The 16,580-nt window shown below is 33.8% G+C and overlaps 1 long non-coding RNA gene across 1 annotated transcript; it reads left to right on the top strand.

Annotated features, from left to right (window-relative positions):
- The first annotated feature begins 843 nt into the window (after positions 1 to 843).
- Positions 844 to 3,889, top strand: LOC141621483 (uncharacterized). The gene is made up of 5 exons (XR_012532373.1): positions 844 to 1,080; positions 2,712 to 2,767; positions 2,925 to 3,008; positions 3,127 to 3,197; positions 3,757 to 3,889. It is a non-coding gene; the product is annotated as an uncharacterized LOC141621483 (long non-coding RNA).
- The last annotated feature ends 12,691 nt before the right edge of the window (positions 3,890 to 16,580 follow it).

Here is a 16,580-nt window from a genome sequence, read left to right as displayed (position 1 = left end):
AACTACAAATTCATACCCGTTTTATAATATTGACAAATTGAAAAAAACAATAGTACGCTTTTCATTTAAAGCAATGCAAAAAAAATCCAATATTAAAATTATTCAATACACATTATAAAAAAAATGACCTTTATAAATTATTTATGCTAAACCACCTACTCATTACTTATTCACAAGTCCACCTATCTCATTAATATTTTTACCCTTATTTCACCTATGCCTCATTAATCTCAACAGATTGAGACATGTCTAAAACAAAGCGTAAGTAAGTTATGTACAAGGTATGAAATAACATAGTAAAAGACATTTGGCGAGACAATGGATTCGATGATGTCAGTGAAAATGAAGATGAAGATGAAAGTGACGAGGAGGATGATAATATGGAAATGAATGGTTAGAAAAAAAATGTAATATGTAATTTATTTTTTATTGTAATGTATTGTAGTACTTATATAAAAAAATAACTTATATAAAATGCAAAATTTTTATAAGTTTAGTTCGACTTCTATAAGTTCAACTCATATAAGTTCAGCTCAGCTCTTATAACTTCAGTTCATCTTCTATAAGTTCAATTTAGTTCAGTTCAGCTGTTATAAGTTCAGTTCAGTTCAGCTCTTATAAGTTCAGTTCAGTTCAGTTCAGTTCAGTTCAGCAACTTAAAGTCCAAAAGAACAGGGCCTAAAATCTTTTCCATACTCTTTAAAAAACCAAAAGAGTGGTTACTGTAGCTGTAACAGTACTTCTGTGTTACTCTACCCATTCTGCCCCTTCCATTTCATTCTTATTACTACTTCCCTGCCATTTTTTCCTGATCATCGTCTACAACACGCCAACAATCTCATCTCCACTCCTCATTCTCCCTCTTTTCCTCTCCCACAGTCATATCCCCATTAATAATTATACATTTTCTGCTCCTCATTCCTCGTTTCTATATCACTCATGTGCTGTGTTCCTTTCCAATTTCCCATGTCCTCTACTTTATATGGATCTTTCCTCCTCCTCTTCGACAAAGCAATTCACTTATCAAATTGACAATAATGGCGATGACAAATTGAATCCGTCTGATACGAACAGTACTAAGTAAGTTACCTGTTCATTCTTGTGATTTTCTTTCTATATATGTTAACTATCAATGATTGTGAGTTAAATTAAATAATTTAGGGTTTAAATTGATTGCATGTAATAATTTGGGGATTTTTTAGGTTTAAAGTGATTGCATGCAATAATTTTTTTGGACAATTTGAATTTCTGGGTTATTTTGGTGCTTTGCTTTCGTGAGAGCTCGCATGAATCGTCGTCAAGTAGAGTATTAGGGAGTGTCAATGAGATGGACAATAAAACGCATGGGGACATTGGAGCATTCCTATTTCAAATGCTTGGGGATGAGTTTCAACTTGACATGGAATCAATGAAGTTCTTGGTGAGTTGCCTTCACTATGGAGCCACATTGTTATTCGCATGTTACTGTTGTTGCTGAACTTCAGTTACAATGTATCTTGCATTCTTGCCTCAAATGTATGTTTCTCTTTGTAATTAGGGTGATCAGTCCGTCTCATTATAGACGGACACTATCTGTCTATAGCTATAGATGGATAGTGTCCCTCTCAAGTGGGTAGTGTAAGTGGGGGTATCCATTTCTCACCCACTTGCACTACCCACTTTCATTTGTGAGAAGGACACTATTCGTCTATAGCTATAGACGGATAGTGTCCGTCTATAATGAGAATTTGTGGAGGGTGATAGTTTAATACACCCCCTCTCCCATTTATACACTCCCTATTTGACTTTGTGGTCAGTAATATCTACTCTAACCGATATTTTCTTAGAGTACACAATAGCTACAACTTTCGTAAACCTAGCTATATCTGAAAAGGTTTGGCTGAATCAACCGTGACAAACTTTACATTGTGTCTTGATATATCCAAAGAAACATCGATTGACAACTAAAGTCAAATAGGGATGATAAATTGGGATGGATGCGGTATATGTCATATTAGCGAATTTTACTACGGCTTTTTTTCACGCCACTGAACAGCCATCATAAAATGTTCTTTGACTCTCCTTAGAAATCTCTCTTTGTTGCAGTGATGTCTGTAAACCATTGTGTATCTTAAGAATTACATTTTTCTTTTTGTAGATTTAGGATGCCAAATTTAGGCTTACAAAAAATTCTTTATTTTACATTTTAAAGTCGGGACACTTATGAATTATAGGAGCTTCCATCCTGCTTCAAAGAAAACGAATTTAGTTAAAGCAAAATTTGTTTGCGTTCCCAGCCAAACTGTCATCTTTAAGTTGAAATGAGTTTCTCTGTGATGTACTATATGGACCGTCTAATGCTATAGTTTGAGATACCTTCGAGATAATACACATTCCTTACATCTTGAGCCAAAGAATTAGTAGAGATTTGTAGGACAAACTTATGTTTTAATCAGGCTTTCCTTATTAAGCATATGACTTTGAGAATAACTTGGTAGCTTCCCCCATCCGTTTATCGTTTTTATAGTTTACGAGAATGCTAAGGTTCGAATCTCACGTAAGAAAGTTTCGTATTTTTTTGTTTTCTATAGAACTGTCTTCGCTGCAGTTTGAGTTTTTTTTTATCTTTCTGTTGCTTGACTTAACTCAAAGTAGGAATGTGCGCATTGCTATGTCATTTTTCTATATGATATAGCATAGTATATAACACAGAATGTGCGCTAAACTTGCAGGCTCCTGTGGATATGATCTGGAGAAGGTAGGGCTTATATTTATTTGAAGGTCGAAGGTATTGCTTTGAATTCTATCCTTCTTTGATATTTTAACCTTTGGGATAATGGCTTTTATACATGGTAGATTGATACGAGGTTCTTGTTTATCTTGCTGGATTTTGAACTTATTAATCTGTTTCTGATTTGATGTTCATTCAATTTTCTTAAAAATAGAGTATGGAAACACTTGTTTATATATCAGCTTCAACCCTAGAGAAAAGTGATGATGTTCTTTGCAGCTCTGTCTCTACTGAAAGCGTAAGTTTCAGCCTCTAAAATTAAAGCAAGAATGGCTTCTTACCGTTTCAATATTTCTTGGGTCTAATGATATGCATCTCTATAGACATTCTCATCGAGATTCTTTTAACAATCTCAGGAAAGCTATCAAAACATTCGATCCTATTACTGTTATGAAAAGTTGCCCTTAACAGATGATCCTGGCCCAAGGTTTGTTGTTTCCCTCTTATTTAATCTACAAAAATTATTTGGATTTGCTCTTGCAAAGGGTATCAAATCTAAGTAATTTGGATGTATCATTTCCCCGATTTGATTTCCCTTTTTTTTCGTTTTGTGCTACTCTTTCCATTTTATCCTCCCTTTCATTCTCATTATCGCGCTGTCACTCAAGATTGTTTTCATTCCCCTTTTTCTCATTTCATTTCATTTACCAACCTCCCCCAAAATCATAATTTCATTTCAATCTCCTGCTATCCCTCTCTCCCTCTAATATGTCATCTTTCTTTTGCGTTGATGGTGTTGATATTCAGCTATTTTAGATGTTTTGATCAATTAATTTGATGATACAGGTACGATTTTGCTTTGATGGTGATTCCATCCCCCATTAATTTTTTTCAAATTTCCGTTATCTCTTACCCATTCTGTCTCTTAATGCTCATTCACGCTCTGAATTCCTTCACTTTCCTCATTTTATGTATTTATTTATTTTATCGTAATTGTTTTTTCCTGGTTATTGCACATATTTGTGATTTTTGGAATGTGGTTGCAGTTGTTGTGTAAGATTTAAAACGGGCAAAGGTCTGCAATCTTAGGTCAGTAAGTGTTTGATTTTGTCCAACAATTTGGTGAGTTTTGTTACTTTATATATCGATCTTTGGAGGGGATGTTATAGGGTTTCTTGAATTTCATGCAAGGGGTCTTGCTTTGTAAAAGTGAATTCTTTCGAATTTACGTTTTAACTGGTCTTGCGAGAGCATCCGAGTTACCTAGAGAATATGATGGGGCTTGCCTTCAAATGTGAATGTCCTATACTCCTGCCGCCCACTTTTTGCTTCTTAGTTGGACGGATTGTCACCCGCGGAGCGCGTTGGGCTCGTTCAGAATTCTCATCTATAAGGCAAGTTCCTATCTTTTGGTCTTAAATGTTACTTCGTATCTAAATAGTACATGAAAGGAAAACAAGTATTCTATCCCTTTTGTTTCATATATCGACGTATTTTCTTTTCTTGTGCAGCGGTAATTTATCATTCTTTGTTGCAACTTGAAAATGGTCTTACTTATATAGAAGTTAAAAAAGCAGAAATCTGCGTGCATGGAGAGATACCGCAAAAGAGATGAACATAGACACTTCTCTGATGTTGATAGCGAAAGGGAGAAGAGTGTGGTATTTGCACGGAGAGTTATAGTAAAATTGTCTTTGCCAAATTGTGACCATGCCTTGTGCCTGAAATGCTATCGAGAATGGTAATTTCTTCACCCTTTTGGTCTCTTGAAACTTGTTAGGCGTGATGCATTTTTGTTTACATGCTATTTGGAGATATTTGCTTTTGACAATGTTTCTTCAGTGACTTGTTTATATGTGGATTTCTAATTAGTAAGTCACAATTTTAAGAAATAGACTTTTTTTCACCTCCTTTTTTTCCCTTTTGCGGAATCCTGTTTAGTCTAAACTCACTTGGCGTTTTAATTAAGGTAAACAACTTGATCATGCATTGAGTTTGAGATACCTGGTCATGATTTGGTGATTTTTTTTATTTCTTGGTTCTCCTTACAACAACATTACCTCATTGCTTCAAAGGCCCTCTCGGATGGCGGTGTAAGGGCGTAAGGCCATTAGGTAGCCTCTGTACATAGTTTCACACTCGTGGTAGGCTGATATTAGTCGACCTATAAGGAAACTTGAATGGCATTGTGTGACTATCACTTCACAATATGAGCAGCCTCATTTACACAGTTTAGCGGGATGTTTTGTTTCCCTTCCTACTTGAAAGACCTTAGTTCTATGCTCGAATTGCGTCTCTTCATCTGATTGGAAATTAAGATTCATGCGATTGGGGTCTTGCTTTTATATTTCAGTTGTGCGGTTTGCATTTTCACCCTCGATAAATTCTTAAATTTTAGCTTTCATTTCTGTTGATTAGTGGACATATGTATAGTACTATAGTGGTTAGTGGAAAAAAGTTGCTTACGGAACTGTGGCCATTCATAATGATTTTATTCTCGTGAAATAATTATTTTTATTTTTTGCTGAATTTTCAAACTCTCAGGGATTGTTTGTCTATGTAATGTTATTTGCTACTTAAGATTAATGCTTCCTCCATCTCGGTCATTTATTTACTTTTATATGTTTTGTGAGAGGTATTTTAATTTGAGGCAAATAGGTAATATAGCCGGAATGAGTATAAGCTAAATTGGTGTGAAGTAGTTTTCATTCGAGTGACATGTGTTGATGTGTTAGTGGAGTATTCTCCATTGTACCCCATATTCAATGGGGGATAATAATGTAGTAAACCATTTGAGGGGATATTTCAGTTGTCCTTTGTTGATTATGTGTTCAGTTAGAGTTGTGGACTTTTGTGTGTTTTTTGGTTAAAATAAGGTTGTGTTAATCATGTCGATTAGCTGACAGTTTTTGGTGTAACGTATTGATAAACTATAAGGGGAATGAGGGATGGAGAGGAAGGAGAAAGTGTGAGGGAAGTCGAGTGTATAACCAGTAGGCTACCAATGGAATCAAGGAAGGAGAACGGGCATGACATGTTGTGAGACTCGTAAAAGAAGTTATTTAGACTGTTTGATTTGCTTCTTGTAGGGTTTCCAGTAATTATTTTGGTTTAATTGGTGATTCGTATGAGTGGTAATTAGGCGTGATTCAGATAATCGGATTGTGTTTCTCACTTCCTGATGATATTTTACGCTCAGAAATTATACCAAAATGATGATTTTAGTATTAAGATTGAGATTGTGCCGTTTAGCTTTTACTATTTGATTTCCGAAGCTAGAGTTAATTTCCAACCTACGAAGTAGTGGCTTGACCTTTGGTTAGTGCTTTCTTTTTACTTTTCACAGTGGATTTACCGTGTCGCTTCCTTGAAGTCATTGGCAAGTATAAGTTTATTTTTGACAGTAGCTAGCGTTTTTCTGTTGTTAGTGCTATCATTTTTCCTGCATATGGTCGTGCTTTGGTACCTTGTTTTAAATTCGCTGGCTAAACAACCTTTCATTGATTATATTTCTTATTTCCCAGTCACTTTAGGTGAGATGCTGAGCTACAATTACCCTGTTGAATCTTGTTTTGATCAGTGTCGGGAAATTTAGCTATTCCATGTTTTAGAGCGCTATTCCCCTTAAAGTCATTGACAAGTATAAGTTTATTGTTTATTTTATTGAATTATTTGCAGCACTATCCCTGTTGATTTTCGATCCGTTCGTGAACAATTTTTTCACTGTTTTGAAATCTTTTGTTTCTGATGAATGAAACATTTTGTTTGTCCATAGTTTAATTGATCTTTCGTGTTTATTAGTTTCCGATTTCAGTATTACGATTTGCTTGAGTAGCACAATTAATTTCGTTTGATTCTTTACGTTTTTTGGTTGTTGTGAGAAGTATTTTAAGCAAATGTAAAGAATCAATTGAATTGGAGGAAGTATGATTTTTACAGCTTTCGGTATGTGATACAGTAGGTTTTCGCTACTGAATTTCTAAGGATATTTGCGTTTGTTTTACTTAATTGTCTGTATTTTTTTTGCTTCATTAGAGTATGCTATTTTGTTTGAGGCGAGATTGACTGTCAAACGAGAAAAGTTATGTAATATCTTCGATATGTTTGCGGGGTTGAGAAGATAGAAACAAGTGGATACTAGGTTCTGTTAATTATATTGGAATATATGGTTAGCAAATGTGCCTCTGACTCACTAAGTTTCTCCAGTTGGTGGTACATCTTGCTGAATACGTTGGACGATTGTTCCGTGAACCGTGGGTTTGTAGTTCATTTGCAAGTAACCATGTTTGGAGTATGATAAGTGTGATGTACTGCTATCCATGGAGGAATTTATGTTAGACTGAATAGATAGCCATGGTGACACAAGTGAAATGGTCTGAAAAAACATCTTTGGATTTGAATTGAGAATCAAGTGTTCATTCTTTGAAATTCACCACTTGACTTATGATTGAATAAAATTGTGCCACCGTCGATTTTTTAGAGTTTAACTTATTACTCATTTAAGTTGCTGAGATGTGGTACTATGGTGTATTGTAATGTTGAAAATTAAGTGAAGGTTTAGCATTTTGTTTAGGCTGGTTGTGAAAGATTGAACATTGTAAGGCTGCTACATCTTGGCATCTTGCCTGATCTTTGCGAGATTATTGAATAATTCAATCATTCCGGGTTAAATGTGAATTCTAAAGGTAGAGATGATTTCTATTGCGAAGTGTTGTATAATATCTATTCAAATCAGGGTTGCCTATAATTTCATAAGTATAGGTAACTTCAAATGCACGACACACATTAATAGAGTATCTGATACATAAATATTTAATCATACACTACGAACAAGTATGTGATTTGCAGTTTTTAGCAAATTTAATAATCCTAATTTTATGGGTATCCTGATTGTTGAAGTGGATGCCATCTGTTGTTCTTTATTTGATATTCATAGAGTTATATAAATTATATGCTTCGTGGATCAGTATTCTAGGGTGTTGAAGTCTAGAATTTGTGTATGATATCTGTGTTGCTTAAGGTGTTTGCTCTTGAAATATGTCGGCTATTGGCTTGTTGGGTTTCATGTTAGATTGTTTGTTAATGTTAATTAGCATGCTTTACGAGTTCTATTGTTCTCTGTTCGAATATTTTTATGGCAAAGAGCTGTGAAGCATTAGTTTTTTAAAAATCTTGTTGTTTAATGGAACCAAGTTGTAGTTCATATAGTTAATTTGAGGCTATGAAATATTGTCTGGTACATTTTTGCTTACAATGTTGTTTCAGTGGAAAATAGAAACTATGCTAAAAAAGAATTTACCGATGCTAAACTTCTGTTTAGGTGAACTGCTATTCACAGTATTAAGCATCGGCTGATATTTAGGTTATTAATGTCGCGCTTCTTGAAATTTGCAGCTAAGAATCTGATCCTTGCTGGAGTTAAGTCTGTGACGTTGCATGATGAAGGAGTTGTAGAACTCGGGATCTCCCAAAGAACTTCATATTTTCGAGGAGGAAGATGTAAGAAAGAATTGAGCTCGAGCGTCCCTTCAGAAGCTACAAGAACTGAATAATTGTGTGGTTAGTGCTCTCTTTGTCAATTACACTCCCTACTGTCGATCTTCCCTGTGTTTAGTGCTTCCCTGTCGCGGGGTAATTGCTATGGTACGAGTACTCTGTTTGATTTTCTTGCACTCAGTGGTGGGCCAGTCAATGCTTTGATTTCTATGAATACTGAAAAAAATTGTGCTTTTATTATTTCACAAATAGTTACCCCTTAGACATGTGTGTATCATTTCTTTGAAGACTAAGTTTACTCGGAAAGTGAGAAGCGATTGATCAGGTTTTGAGTTTGTAAGGTTTATAGCCGAGAAAAGAGCTTGTCTAAGGTTTATAGCTGAGAAAACTGACAGCGACTCGACTAAGTTAAAACAAACCCTTAATAATAATGACTAGAATCACCGCAACTGACCCATATCCTCAAATACTTGAGTTCCAGGGAATCGAATGGTTGGGTGCAAACCCACAAAAAAAATTCTTAGGATGGAGAGATTATTGGTGCCATGTGGTTCTACTTTCCTTGAATATGGATTAAATTGTATGGCGGAAACTAGAAGAAAATCACGTGGTCATCATTTCCATCTCTTAATGTTTTACATATAGTTCGTATGTGGTGTATCATTGTAGATAGCATAAATGGTTGTTCTGCTTTAACTGGCATCTTAACACAAGCATCTAATGGAAATACGCCCTCCATTTCATCTTTGGTTAGCATAGTTTAATGCCCACGAGCCACAACTTCTATTTTCTAATTGTATGCTTATCTGATTGTTAACAAATAAGTATAAATTTGTCAAGCTTTAAATGGTCATATAAGTTGGTTTTTGGGGCTAGCTGTTTAGCCATTGCCTGTTAGTGTGACAATAGTTTTTTGTTAAGCTTAGAAAATTTACTATGTATATGGCAGATGCCACTTACCCAAGGCATTGATTGTATATTGACATCTGTGAATCATTGTTACTACCTGCTGGGCAACACAGGAGATATTTGCTGACTTGTAGGAGTCACTTTGTGACTTCAAAGAGATACGTTGTGGCTTCAAAGAGATTAATCACGGGTGATATAAGCATTGTGCATTACTCCGTACTTTGTTGCTAGGCTCCAAATTGTTTTTTTAATATCAATAGGTCATATAAGTTAGTTGTTATTTAGAGTAGAAAATGGGGTAGTTGGTTGTATATTGATATAGCAGCGAGATTCACATGGACTATTTTATAATATAAGCTGCGAGATTCATGGATACACAGATAAGCAGTTAAGTTTGAACTATTATATAATATAAGCAGCGAGATTCACTTGGACCAGCCTAATAACCAGCTTGCCGGTTTAGTAATAGTTGCCCAGAAGTGGCGATTTAATTCCACCTTGTAGCACGATTGTTTTGTCGTTTTTTCACAACTATTCATCCTATAATTATATTTTGCAACCTATCACGTTTCCAAACATCCTCCCCAGTTTGTGTATTCATTCACTACTATGTTTAACCCACCATTTCAATTACATTACTAGCCGCGTCTTTTTCCTGATCTAATAATTCGTAAATATTGGTGCATACCGTTTCGCCAAATTGGGGCACCGCGCCCGGTAGGGCGCGGTACAACAACTAGTAACAAAAAAAAGCTTGTAAACAGAGAAGAAAACATACTGGAGCGGTAGAACTGATATGAATTGTTAATCATTCACTTTTTCATGTAAAAGCAAATGCATGTGGAAAAAACATTATCGACATCAAACTTTCCTCATAAATTCATACACTACATTAAGCGATGCATTTAACCCCAGATCAATTTATATGTCATCATTCCACCAAATAGACTACAGTTAAAATAACAGTAACTAACCAAACTGAACGAATTTCAAGTCAATCGAAAGGTTGAAATTTAAATACTTACACTAAAATTACAAATGGAAACCAAGATAACTTACCCTGCTAAATGGCATGTGGCCAAGATCTATCAACATATCATTATGATCATCATAGCTAATTGCCTGTACAATTTAATGATGAAGATAACAATAAAATACACGAAGTTCTTTCTATTATAACATAAATATTGCATTATCTTAATAAACTACTCCGTATATTATGTTAATAAGCATCTATAAATATTATAAAAAGACAAACAAAAGCACCATAATTCATCATCCCCATATTTAAGTTCATTTATCAAGCAACATCACTATCTATTATTTAATAAAAGAAAAAGGGAAAAAATTAAATAAATCTATTGCATTAAACACATATTAGAGCACAACAAACATTAGAATTTGGCCTTTTAAAGTAAAACTAAACCAATTGTACTAAAAAAAAGGTAAACTAAAAAAAAAAAAAAACAATAACTAAGTATCAGATCAAATACTAAATTTTAAATTTTAAATTTTTTGGTTTTATTGTTAGAATAAGTAATACGACAAATAAAAATCACATTACACCACTCTAATTTTTGCGTTATTTATAAATGTTATCTCTTCTTTCGCTATATATCCTCAATTTAAATTAGTTGGATACATAAAAAAAAAAAAAAAAAGATTGAAAAACGAGGTCTTTAACATATTTTTTCATATATCTTCAAATATTTTAATAGCGTAGCAAAATCAATACTGTATATGTATATCATACTACATGGATAATATATAGAGTCTTCCATGTAAACTTTTCTAAAGTCACGTTATTCAATAATATAAATAAAATAAACAGAAGTGATAAAAAGAAAACAAAAAACAAAAAATATTTATTGCGGTGAAAAAAGTAAATGGAGAAAAATATAAAAAAATAAAACACATCGAGCATTACATAAAGTTTTTTTTTTTTTTTTTTTTTTTTTTTAAAAAAAAAAACGTACACCTTACAACCAACCCCTTATGCGCCTCCTAGCGACACTGTCTTTTATGCTGAGTTTTCCACAACCACAACGAACGAACGCAACCCTTAATAAAAAAATAAATACTAAAATAAAGGAAAAATAAAAACAATTATTTGATCATAGTTTATAATAAACGAATCAAAAACATATTGTACTGTCAATTATATGAATGTATAATTAAAAAATGGGTTTTCCTAGCATATTATGATGATATCTCATCACCATGTAAATTATTAAACTAACAATTCCACATTATACATAAATTAACTAATTAAATTCCTTATAAAAATATATCTATATCAAAATTAATTGTGTACAATAAATATTTCATGAGTTAAAAAATTCAAAGAGTAACGTAAACTATACAAACCACGTCTAAGTTTCATATTTTATAATTAAAATTTACATATAATTGAAATTTTCGTAATTAAGCGTGTTAATGAATCGATTAAGATTTTTCGTAACTTTCTTACTAAGTTATTCCATATGTTAAAATTTTGGTTGAAAACGTTATATATTTTTTCTTTGATAATTGTTAAACTTAATTTTTCAAAAATTTATTACTTAAAAATTACAAATTCATTTATTTATTTAAAATTTATACACATAAGTATGAAAATTTTCAAAAGTATTAGGTGCAACCACACACAAAAAAAAACCCTAAATTTTATTTTCAAAAATCATTCTACTTAAAAATTACACATTTACTTATTTATTTAAAATTTATACAAATAAGTACAATAATTTCAAAATATTAGTTGCAAACACAAAAAAAACCAAAAAAAAAAAAAAAAAAAAATTAATACAAACTTTTTTATTTTTTCTCTCATAATTTTGGTTATCAATCTACCCTAATTATTTAACCTTTATTTGTTTAATTTAATGGGATGACCTTTTTGTTTTCCCTAAACATTTTTATACTTCTTATTTATGTTACCATAATTTTTTTTTTATCTTACCTTCAGTCACAAAATCTTTCTTTTTCCCTCGAATAAATTGTTGAAAATAATGCGAGAAGTAATTACAAAAATGTTCTTATATAAATATTATAATAATCCTAATTTTCAGTTTTATTCAAAAACTTGGTAGGTAAAGTTTACATAGGGAACTAAAAAATTATTTCACTTTTTATCTTTATTATGTTTTGAATTAATAGTTAAAATCTTATTTAGTTATTATTTTTGTGTTTCTGTTAAAATTGCAAGAGAATGACATACTCACATCATTAATAACATTAAATAAAATTGAAAATAATGGTTATTGTCTCTTTAAACTAATGTATGCAAATAAAAAGTGTACTATATAAATACATTATGTTAATTAATGTAAATTTAGATTGTATTATTGATAGGCTTTGTCGCACACTTAATCAAAGATAAATACCCTAGACACAAATTAATGTAGTAATAGGGTCGAACACAAGGAGACGGGAGTTGTTAACTAGTTGTTATGGGGTGAATTCTATCAAGGTCGGTTAACGATTGGTTTGGTTGGGTTTATGAAACAATAATAATAAAGGGGGAGTCTAGGGATGTCGGGTCACACATGCAAATTATGTAAATGCTCAAATTAAACATAAGAGTTGATAAAATTGTTAATTGTTTAGGCTTAAAGACAACTACCTCTCGGCCTTATTGTCAACCATATGTCGGGTCCTACAGAACTCTCGTTATGTCTAGGTCGTCCTACTAACACATGTTTAGTCTAATTCAATTTCGTGCCTCTTGACTTATAAAACTGAATTAACAAATTTAATCTAAGATAATGATCATTCATCAAAGACTAACAATACAATGCAAACATGTGAAAGAAACAATGAAACGATATTACAACATCCTAATTCAACAAGTGCAAGGACTACTTATGTATGGTTTCCCTTATTCCCTAGACAATTTTAAATACTCTTGAATAATGTGAATTAGACTAATTCCAAATGACAAAGTAAACACGATAATTAGTAAATGGAAATGACAAAGGAATAACAAAGTAATAATAGAAATGAGATTACCTTTATAATGGAAATATAACTTGAATATAGAAGAACAAATACTAGAAATGGAAATTGCAAATGAACTTGAAATGTTTAAAGGAAATTACAATAAGGAAATGCTTAAGGGAAATCTAATCTAACCTAAACTAAGAACTGAAATGAGAGTGTAAAAGGTGTGTAAGAAGTGTCGGATCAACACCCTTTATATAGGAGTGAAGGGAGTAACGTAAACAATTAAGAGGAGGGTAACCCCGATCGTGGACACCCCACCCCGATCGGGATTGTGTTGATTTTCATTTTTCTCTTAAATCCGTCTTAACTTTGCACTTAATGTTGATGCAGAATCCGATGCCTGTTTCTTAATGCGTACGTTTAAGGTATCTTAGGCATCCTTTCTTGGGCTTTTATTTGGATTTCATTTATTTACATATCCACCAACTAAGATTGGTTTCCTTTTGCTCGGGTTTTCCAATTTCTTCCCAAAATGCCCCTATGCTTCCCGAAACACCTTTCTATGATCAAGACTTGCTCTTATTAGCCTCTGAACTTGGGTAATCGCTAATTTGACGGGGAAAAACTATCAACGGCTTCATTTCCTACAAAATACAATGAATACAAGGAAAAACACCTAGAACACGGAATTAGCTCATTAAATCACTAACATAGTGCAAATGACATGTAAATTAGAGCTAAAATAGGGGGTTAAAATGTATATAAAATGGACTTATCAAACTCTCCCAAGCTAAACCCTTGCTTGTACTCAAGCAAGCACACAAAATAATGTATGATAAGGACAAGGGTACGAGCAACAATCATCCCTTTCAAATGCAATTCCCGTTAAGTAACTTTATAGTACAATGAATCAAATCCCGGAACAACATAGGCATAGGGAAAATGCAGCAACATGGATGAGATCTATATGACGGCGTAGCATAAAGGACTTCACATGGACATTTCGACTCTTGCATTATGTTTTTGACATCGGAATTCTCACGGGATTCACTCACACTCATAAAATGAACATAGCAATATATATGCGAATGACATTCTCCTATCTACGACTCAAGAGAATGCGCCCGCAATCTAGTATGGTAAACATTCCAAATCAACAAGACAATGCTAACCATGATAATATATGCACAAGAAAAGAAGCCAAGAACAAAGAACAAGGCTAGGGGAAATAGGTAAGAAGGTGGACAAATGCTTTTTGTCATCTGAAGCTAATGTCAGGCTAGTAACTAACCAAAAAGTGCAAGGATGCTTATTCCGAACCTTAACCTTTCCCAAGAGCAAGAACTAGAGCCAAAAATAGAATGATGACTCATTTTCTTTTATTTTAACACAAGAGACTACTTCCCAAAATAATATATCTAAAACATGGAAGCAACTCACATTTCTTTATTCTTCTTTTTCATCATTTGTCTCAGTTTTTTTTCATGCTTCTTTCTTTCTTTCTTTTTACAATTCTTTTTGCATTTTTTCAATTCTTTTCTTTTCCGTTTTATTCTTCATCTCCATTCCCCAAATTACGGGAATCAGCAATCCCGTAACAACAATGCTCACAATAATGATAAATAACCATATCCCAAAGATAAAAGCATCCCAATACAAGTAGTAAATCACTAGCTCAACAAAAGTAGGCAATTTTATATGTGGCTAGGAAAGAGGGTAATTTTTGGGCAATATATGCAAGCAAACAAGTGAATGGCTTCAAAATGCAATCATGACAGAAAAACTCATAATAAGTGAAACAAAGACCATACTTGTGCATATGGATGTAACGCATACCAAGAGGAGAAACTACACACACCTAGATGAGACCGGATATAAATGCACCGGCCTTTGGAGGCTCTACTTTACCATATATTTAGCTTACTAATGTCAAGATCAAGTCTATTTTGTCCAAAATCCATCCCTCACCCACTATGTCAAGACATCCCCATATAAGCAAACCCGTAAAATGCGCAATTCATTAGCTTAAAATAAGGAAAATGTAAGGAAATATGACATTATGCATAAGACAAAAGGGTGAACACAACAAACACTTCTTATGAAATTTTTCACTTTTTCAAAATTTTAGGTTTTTAGATTTCCCATAACTAGACGCACTAAAGCCCTCCCCCAAGCTAGAACAACACATTGTCCTTAATGTGTAAAACAAAGAAGGACACCCAACAAGGGGAGATGGGATGACACATGTAGAAATAAAGAAAGGAAAGAAAGCATACAACCGCGTAGAAGCTCCCCCAAGCTAGCTTGAAAACGGGCAAAATCCAATCCAAGTAGCAAAGTACCTGCAAAAGACAAACTACTACATACGAAAGCAAGCTAAATTTCTTATTGTCCTAACTATTACATCAAAACCAAATTGAAATTGCAATTGTCCAAAAACTGTAAATTGTCTTAAAAAACATAAATAGAACAAATTTTCCTAAATGAATATCTATCGTCCCTTAAAAAGCATGTCAAGCCCTTAGAAGTTGATCATACACTACGCCAAATCTGGCAATCAATAAGGAGCGTATCACAACGGTTTAATGCATTTAATAACGACTGTAATACTCCGTATTTATGAGTCTTCGGGTACTCTATCGAGTAGGCCTTACTCTGTCGAGTAAGGGTAAGTTGCGCTTTAGAAAAGTTTCTGACCTGTTGGGTACTTGATCGAGTAACTAGGATACTCGATCGAGTAAGGGGGTACTCGATCGAGTACCTTGGGTACTCGATCGAGTAGCCGGTTTGCGGGGAGTTTTTCTCGGGTTTTGTTAATTATGCGATTAAGATATATAACCTTCGTCGTCATTATTCTAAACACTTTTGCAAAACCTAATTTACTGTTAAATAGAGAAAGCAAGTACGTTCTTAATCCTAATCGCATCGTTAGCAAATCCCGGAGTTTGGAAGGTCGGTTTTCATCGTTGGTTATACCGTTGAGATCCTTGCGTCGAGGGTAAGATCTATGTACCCTTTTTGTTGTCTTTCCTTTGTTTTGGTTAAACCCTAATATAGGGATTTGGGGGTTTTTGAGTAGTATGTGATTTGGTAGCATTTGTATGTTGTATGATAGGAGGAGGTTTCGTAGAGGAAGCTTTTTGATACAAAACAGTAGAGATCGTCGATAGTGTGCTTTCCGGGTAGGATTTCCTACTCGATTAGTCCCACAATGGGATGATTGATGATGTGTTGAGATTGATTGTTTGATATAGTAGTTGTATTGTGACGGTTGTGATTGTGATTGTGATTGTTGTCTATGGTTCTCGAGGCGTGTCCTTGGCTGAGTGAGGTCACTTGCGGGAGTGGCTTCACGCCCTAGTTTCTCCTTCTGTGGAACCCGCCACAGAAGGGATGTGCACATTAATGGACAGGGTTATCGCTCATTATGAGGAGCGGGGATTTGGTGGGTACGGTGCGGTCCCCATCGATGGCGGAGGCGGTCCAAAGGGGACGATCGGTGATTGAGATTGTTGGAATTGGTGTG

The sequence above is a fragment of the Silene latifolia genome, chromosome X, assembly GCF_048544455.1.
Source record: "Silene latifolia isolate original U9 population chromosome X, ASM4854445v1, whole genome shotgun sequence".
Classification (NCBI taxonomy): Eukaryota; Viridiplantae; Streptophyta; class Magnoliopsida; order Caryophyllales; family Caryophyllaceae; genus Silene; species Silene latifolia.
The sequence above is the reverse complement of the archived record's forward strand: the minus strand, read 5'-3'. Positions and strand labels throughout refer to the sequence as shown.